The 8875-nt window shown below is 33.3% G+C and overlaps 1 long non-coding RNA gene across 1 annotated transcript; it reads left to right on the plus strand.

The window, feature by feature from the left end:
- The first annotated feature begins 5167 nt into the window (after nt 1-5167).
- Nucleotides 5168-8652, plus strand: LOC122242077. The gene is made up of 3 exons (XR_006222249.1): nt 5168-5264; nt 8292-8339; nt 8541-8652. It is a non-coding gene; the product is annotated as an uncharacterized LOC122242077 (long non-coding RNA).
- Nucleotides 8653-8875: the final 223 nt, after the last annotated feature.

Below are 8875 nucleotides of genomic sequence, written 5' to 3' on the forward strand. Positions count from 1 at the left end.
GTTTAAAAGACTTGAAAAAATAATTGTAAATAAGGTAGATTTATACCAGTGCAGTCCCTGATAGCATTCTCCAAAACAATAAGCAAAAAAGAAAACTAAAACTATTTTTGGTTCTCATTCTACCAGAAGGTGTCACTATTGGGACTACAAGGTAGTGATCCCAAGACATCTAACAAAATTTACTTGAAAGAAGATCATGCATTACCTGTATAATCCAGAAGGTAATTTACTGACATGCTAACCAAAGTACCCTATGAAAAATTGTTTGCCTAAAATTTTATTCAAATAAATGTGAAATTATTTCAAGTATGAAATGACCCTACAGATAGTATGCTGGGAGAAATCCTAAAGTTAAAGATATCAGTCATTGCAACAAAAAATAAAACATTGGATTTTTGAAGGGCAATTTGAATAGTATGTTGGTATCATCATATTTCAAATAATATTAAATATAATAATATAAATGTTGGGAAACAACAAAGAGTTAGGATTTTGTCTTTTGAAAACTTTCAAAGTTAATTGACACTTGTAGAGTCAGGTCATTTTTTCAAAGAGAAGAAAACCTGAGCTTCCCCATCAAGAAACAGATCGTATATATTCTTATCCTAGAAAATATTAAATAACTTTAAACCTCTGGTGGAAAATCTTCTCTCTTTCTCCCCCCCAAAGTTTTTTTCTTCTATAAAGAGCAGTGAGTCAATTCTTGGCTTAATTTGATGAAAATGTGCTACAACGATATTTTCATGTTTAATATCACTTGAGGAGACTATATTTGGCTCATATTTCTTCACTATAACTGAGAAATCTTGGCAGCAAACTTCTATCTTGCAATTGAGCCAAAAAAAATTTTTTTGGATAGTTTAGTTTTATCTGAAGATTTACTTCAGTTCTTTGCGCATTGAGAGAAATATAATGAATTGAGAGAAATATAATGAGTATGTGTGTCAGCAATGTGCCCCATCCACCACCCCTCCCACACAGACAACAGCAAGTAATATAAATTTCCTTTAGAATGGTTTTAAAACTCACACTTGAATGAGAGTCTTATGTACAAAGTAAAAGAGAGAGAGAGAGAGAGAGAGAGAGAAAGTGAGAGAGAGATTACCTGTTATATCCTTGTGGAACAATCTTAAAATATCTCAAAGTGCCCGAGCAGCTCATTCATCAGAGCTTTCTGGTCCTTTTATTACCTGAAAAAAAAGCAGTTAGACATGACAACTTCAAAAGTGTGAATGCCATTATTCAATGTTTTGTATGGTACGCTCATCAGTTGTCCATCTTGTGTGCAACTTCCCAGCAAAAGCTAGAAGTCATTCTCTTGCGTGCTTTTCTAAGACCTTCTACCCGGACAACTGCACAGAAAGAGTCTCGCCAGTAGAGGCCTCTCTAGATTTGCCTTCTGACTCAGAACTCAGAATGAGCCTCGAATCCGCGGCAGTTAACACAACTCCTTGAAAAGATTCTTGTTGCATAGGGAAAAAGATCACTCTTTAATGCCCTTTTAAGTTCCACGATGTTGATTAATGTTGCCCTTTACATTAATGATGTTTCAAGTAAAAGAAAACAAATTTAAAATGGATCAATTCTATTGAGGATGCATTAATTAGACAGAGACTCTGCCATATGCTGCGGCTGGAGGGTCTGCTGGCCTTTCCCTTGTAGTTACCTGTGTAAAATCCACCCTATCCTCTACATGAATGCCCAAGCTGAATAGCTATTTGAATGAAGGCTTTAGTTTGATTCGCCATACAAGGGGTACTGTGTCACTGTGTTTTCTTTCTAGGAGTCACTAAGTGATTTCTATATCTGTTGTCATGGTGATATAGCAAAGCAGGGGAAAATGGGGGCAACTTCAGGCTTTCTCCTCACCCTCTGCACTAAGATGTTGTTAGCAAGCCTATAAAACATTGGGCTTTCTCTAGCCCTTCTTTTTGTTCTCTGATTGTCAATAAAACTCATTTTAAGGGTAACAAGGACATCTAAATGTCATCTGTCACAGTGTTAGAGAGATTAAGTTTGTTTAGGGACTTGTGCTGGACAAAGGCCACTATTTGTTCCGCAGATACAAAGCAGTGTTGGCTATCACCACTCTTGATTTAGAAGGAGGCCCAGAGACCATCGAGGAAATATCATCTCAGTTGCAGGTGACGGAGAGGCCTTCTTGACATGACAGCATTAAAATGACAGAAAAATAATTATGGTTTTGAATGAGAATCTGCAGCTCTATTTCCCACACCCCTTTGTAGACACCCCAAGCATAATGTCTCCTCTTAGACCTGAGGTAAGAAAACAGCTGTTGAGGGCCACAGGCCTATTTAAAAATATGGCATACACACCTGGTGGCCCTTGAATGAATGATAAAAGAAGGGAGAAAGATTTTGCAAGGAGAGTCCAACAGTAATATGTTCTGCATTAATTCAGCATTTGCCCAATAATGAGGCTAAATGGAATGTACAGATTAATGAAGACATTGGTGTTATTAAAATCAAATCCTGTGGTTCATATGCTTTTCTTAATAATGAACATTGTGGCTATTGGAGAGGAAGAACAGGATTTTTTTTTCTATTAATTTGGCACACATCCCAGATCTCATTCAACCAGAACCTATCCCCCCGCAAAATGCATCCATGGCCTTTATGAGCCTTAGTCTTTCAATTTTATATCTGTATTAATTTGAGGGAAAAATATTTCCCCTTTATAAAGAGATTTTTAAAAGTGAACACAGAACCTAAGTAATAATTAAGCATTTTTAAAACTAGGATGCTTCTTTCAATATAAAAGGTGATTGGGAAGTATATAAAATAACACACACGTAATGGGGTGCTAACATCACATCTGCCTGCACTATGGAAATTGGCGCAGCTTTCAGAGTCTGGTCACATGAATTCATCTCAAATACTATTTTATAGGACATATTCATGGTAGAGAGGGCCACTATATTAAAGCTCAGACGTACCGTTATGAATGCTGGACAATGGGAGACTCTTTATTTGCAATTTATTGGGTCTTGACAATTTGGGTATTTATGAAATATGAATGAAAGCAGAACACCACGACCCTTTTTCTAATATCCCTGGGAACACAACCCCATATATGACACACGTGTGTATGCACAAGCACAACACTTGGACTGGAGATCACATTTGAATGGGTGATGATAAACTCCCTCTTGGCTCTGTGGATGAAGGGAGTGTGTGTGTTTGTACGTGCAAACTTTGAGTTTCCTTAATTCATGCTCTGTGGAGAAGGGAGTGTGTGTGTGTGTGTGCGTGCAAATTTTGAGTTTCCTTAATTCATGCTCTCTCAAATCAATTTGAAAATTTGATTTTAATCACGCTGGAAAGAGGTACATAGTGATAAATTCTATCCACTCAACAATCGGGCAGATTCCATTTTCGTTGTATATTTGGCAATGTATGATGAAGAAGTGAAACTTATAAAGGCCAACATAGAGAACAAGACTAGACCTTGTTAAAAAAAACAAAACAAAAACACTCAAGCTGCACAATCACACATTTGTAGATATGTCCGTAATATTAAACACATGCAACTACTAAAAAGAGCTACAGCAGGATTCCCTTTTTTAAAAATTCCTGGAGCAAATTACCACCAAGCTCAGTGTGATTTTTTTTTAAGATAGAAAGATTTATTCTAGATAAACCAAAGAAAGCAAACACAGTGCTGAGATGCTGTTACATCAATATTATGGGCCTAGATGACTTTTGTTTAGTATCTTAATAGCTCGGTCATTTGTTATTCATTCAGCTACACAAGAGACACCAGGGTGTTATGAAGGACAATACTCTCGGGGCATTTTGAGTTCAATGTGTGTTTCTCTGCTTATGCAGAACATGTGTTGGCATCAGCGATGGTTACAACAGGGGAATCACAATATACAGTGAAGTTTTACCACGTTGTTCTGAGATAATTTTCTGTTTCTTAAAACAATCTTTGGGACAGCTGAAGCATAGTTCTGGTGCTCTGTGATAGAACATACTGGATATATGCTTCCTTTCTATTTTTTAACCTCCTACTTCTTATATTATCTCAGATGAAGAGTTAAAAGAGTTCTCCAAAAGAATAAAAAATAAATCCCTAACAAAAAGTATGTTGAGCTTCAAAACAGGCCAACAGGAAGGAATATATGTCACTTATACCTGAAGCTATAAACAAGGTGACTGAGAAAATAGATTGAAGTCCGGTGATTCTCAAAGATACACACACACACACACACACACACACACACACACACACACAGAGTTACATGCATTGGGTTTTACTACTTTGTCCCCAGAAGGACATCTTTGTTACCCTAGGTGTTTTGTGGCCTCAGATTCAGAGAAATTCTAATGAGAGAAGTAAAAGGAAATGCACACAGTATCGTTCTATTTCTAAATTTCTTGGGATGAAAATCCTTTAAGTGCCTGTAAGTAGCTGTGCAATTTGGATACATTATTTAATTTGTATGGCCTCAGTTCCCTGTCCTGGAAAACAAAGGGATAGGATTAGGTAACCTTTACGGCCTCTTCCAGTTCTAAAAGGCAGTTAACAAATTCAACAAACCTTATATAGGTTTCCAGTTTTTAAAAATGTGTAATGTTTTGAAAGCAACCATTTTTATTAAGAAAAAATAACAATTGACAAGATTTTCACAGCATGACTAACATCCAATAAAATATGAAGTTTTGTTTAAGATTTACTGTGCCAAATTAAGAATCCAGGCAGTTGTGTTTTCTAAGTACTAGAACGTTGTCACTTCGACAAATGAGTAGCAAGAGTTCATCACATTGGGACTAAGTTAATTCAACAAGGCTCTATAGCATCCTAGATTATTAGCTACTCCTTGGCATTCAAGAAATAGTAAAACAACAAATGAAATCTATTAACAAACGTTCCATGAGAAAAAGACAGTATCTTTGATGAATAATACACTTACTCAATATGTTGTCACTTGAACCAGGTGACAGTTGAAAATATTTCCTTCCCCACCTCCTCTCCCATCCTGCATCCAAATTCTCAAACCATGCTTTTTATTCTTGTTTAGAGCAATCATACAGTATCTAAATTTACCATAAAGTAGATGACTCAGGTAGATAATTTCTGCATTGTAAAATTCACTTTCTTCCTTATAGAATCTGCTATTTCTTTATCAGTTGTGGTCCTCTTCAAGTACATCTGTAAATAATATGAATAAGGAAGTCTAGCATTGTCTTCTCAAGAAGTTTTCAGCCAAATAAAGTATATACAGAAACAGCTTATCAAAGGTACTGAATTGATGCAATTATATGGAATTCTCTCTATCTCTTCTGTTCATTTCCTCTACTGACTGGAGTTTCACCATATTTTCATTCCAGTTTGTGACTCTAAAATTACACAGTATTTATCCAGATTCTATTTCATTCAGCTACTAGTTAAAACTACAATACATACTCCAGTACAGCTATTTTTTTTAAAAAATTAGGAATTATTCATTTTTCATTAATAATAATAACTGCACCATACAGAAAAAAGTGCTATCATGTTTAAGAAAGCATAAAGAGAATTGGTCTAATAATGTGTGTTTTGGAAAGATGACTCTTGTCATATTTTCTTATACATTACTGATAGCATCAGTTAATACATTAAAAATTGAGTAATATAATCAAAATTCCTGATTAGATAATGTTAATTTTAAAATTAAAATCTTTTCTTTTTCATGTTTTAAATTATACTAATAACCTGCCATCATCAAAGATTTTAAAGCAATAATGTAAAAAAAAATAGTAACATAATTGTAGAATTGAAATAAGACATGTTCTTTGAATCTACATCACAGCTCACTATTTTCAATAGTACTTAGGTCTCTAAGTCTACAGAAAATATTTTGGACTTGCACATTAAAAGATAAACAATAAACCTATTGAGAAGATGACATACCTTAAGAGTGATTTAATCATAATGATGATGATTTAAAAATATTCTTACGGAAAATTTTTAACAACAAAATAATTTCAAATTATACCTTTGAAAATGTTACTAACATCAACTTTCAAATCAAAGAAATAGTCCTATTCGTGACTGTATTATTTGTCGTATTTTCATAAGTAATGATATGCTAAACTGAAATGCACATGATATAAATAGAAAAAATTTGAATGGTTAAAAAATTAGAATTTCAGTTCTATGTGAAAGCCATTCTCTTAACATACTTTAAGTTGAAATGATTGAGTACCTTCATCACTCTACTTACATTTGTACTGTCTACAAAACAAGCAAACAAAATCAACAAATAGGTTGGTATATAAAAACTTGGATAAGTTTTCCATTCTCATTGTAGCATCTGAACAGATTTTTCAATGTGTAAGGAAAACAAAAATGGATTTTATTTACCTATCTTTTTTTTTTTTGAGCTTCAAGTAACCACATCATTCATTTTGTTGCAAAATTTTATACATGCTATGAAAGGATGGCTTGTTTCTCTTTTAATACCACTACCTAAGTTTCTGAATGTTTGGGAGCTTTTTATTTTATTCTAGATATCATTTTTTAGTCAAGTGTTGGTTAAAGTAAAATATTCATAGGGATTTCACAGTTCATTTGTAAAGATTTTTCCTGTCAGATCTGAGGGAAAAAAAACACACAACATAGATTATTAAAACATTTCCTGACACATTAATAAAATAATGCCTTGAAGGGTGGGAAAATCAAAATTCCATTGTTTGAATTTCAACTCTAAAAATTATATTCACATAGTGATATAAAGGGATACTTATTAAGAAAAATACATCTCCCATCAGATAATAATCCTGTTGCTTTCAAATGCTGGCTACCTTTCGGTAAAAAGTGCTAATTCAGGTATTATTTAAGCTACCTTTAAATGGAAATTTTTCTACTGACATAACTCCACGTAAGACCAGAATAAAATAGCTGAGGAATGTGATAACAACAAAAGAGAAAATATGTGTTTTCAGGAAACATTTGAATATGGCTCATTTGTAAATGAATGTATACATAATTTTAAAAGAACATGTTAATCTAAAATAGCAACATCGTCATTGAGTGGCAGCCATTTTGGAAACCATAGCCACCATCTTCACTTATTTGCTATTATCAGACTGAGTTTCCATTTCTTTTAATACCCTCTCTTTTTTTTTCTCCTGCAAAGACTAATTTCTTTGAAGTTATTTCATTCTCCTTTCATCATTGCATTGTATCACTCTTAGTTCTCTAAGTATCTCTCTTTTACCTATGTCTTCTTATGGCCTCAGTTTCTCTAATAATAACCTTTAATAACATTATCAATCATTTCAAATTTTAGTCTTTATTATTCAAACTTGATATTTGATGAAACCACTTTAAGTAGCCTAGAAAAGTGTGTAAAAAACACTAATATTTTATATTTAATTAATATTGTGCCCCTTGAAAATGTTTCCTGAAATAATACTCATGTCTCTTTTTAATGCCTGAACTTATGTTATAATTTGGTTTCCTCTTCAAAGGGCATATTTAAGTTGAAAAATCCTAAAGAGAATTTTGCCCTTATAGAGTGGAAGGTGAGGGGAAACATTTTTTTATTTTCTTTTAACCATCATCAAAAAGAAACAAAGCAGTAGATATTTTAGAGCAAATTTATAATATTTAAAAATAAGCAAGAATTAAAGTAAAAAAAAAGTTGACTCAAATCTGGTGTCAATAACGTTAGAAGAGTTCATATGTATATTCTTTCTCCACCCCCTTTTTTTGTTTTCAGTCAACCTTTGAAAGTTTCTTGAGAAAGCTGTATGAGTTGAGTTCTAGCTTCAGAGTTAGAAAGTCAGAGTTCAAATCTTGAGTCTAGAAAAGGCAAATAAGTTCCCAGAGCCACCCTCCATTAATCTTTCAAATAAAGGATGGAAGTTATAACTATTCTGTGACAATTAAAGTAAGGCATATCAAATACTTACCAGAGAAACTGGCACCTGGGAAGAGTTTAATAAAGTTGGCCTTTATAATGTCATTAGTATTTGCCAGACAACAAAGTATCACACACAAAAATAATAATTATGTGTATATATACATACATATATGTGTATACATACATACATATAGATAGATTTAGAGACAGGTAGAATATGTTGACTCTAGCACTTTTAGGAGGAGTGGCATTGGGTAAATCAACGTACTCTCTGAGTTTACATTTCCACTTTTATAAAATAGTCTATATATTTGATAGAACAGCAAAATCTGTGCTATATCAATAAATGCTTATAAATGTCTAATTTTCATTTGCTGATTCCTTGTGGTGTAAATCCTCTACCACGGCCAATTTGAAGCTTCCAACACAGAGTGGGGAAGAGATGCACAGTTGCGCATCATTATAGGTAAAATATAGTATTTCTAATTATATTATTGCATATATTATTTCCCCGTATAGATTCAATAATTGTAAACAATATCAAAAGCAAAGATATTAATGAAATACTATACAAAATTAGGAATTAATGAATTTCGAATATTATCTTTTTAGTGTAATTTATTTCAGAAGTTTTTATATATATATATTTTTTTTTTTTTGTAATAAGGGTCATGTTCAGCAACTCAGCTCTGAAAATGTAACCATCATCCCTTGTGGGCCAAGAGGAACTGTCTCCGGTATAACAGTGCATGAAGATTAAATGAGATAATACTGGCAAAAGCCCCTATGCTGTTTTCTTTTTTAGCAAAGCACTTTGCAAGGTACATAAGTCTATATCTATATTCTTATGTAGAGATTTACTTGTTATGACTTATTTACACGTTTCTTTGCCACAATACAGTGAATTATTGCTTTTGTCTGAGTCAAGGAGGGAAAGTAGATGAGACTACCAAAACAAACAAAAACGAATAAACAAAGCCCACTATCAGACACAACTCAGTC

This window comes from Panthera tigris, chromosome C2 (genome assembly GCF_018350195.1).
Source record: "Panthera tigris isolate Pti1 chromosome C2, P.tigris_Pti1_mat1.1, whole genome shotgun sequence".
In the NCBI taxonomy this organism is placed as follows: Eukaryota; Metazoa; Chordata; class Mammalia; order Carnivora; family Felidae; genus Panthera; species Panthera tigris.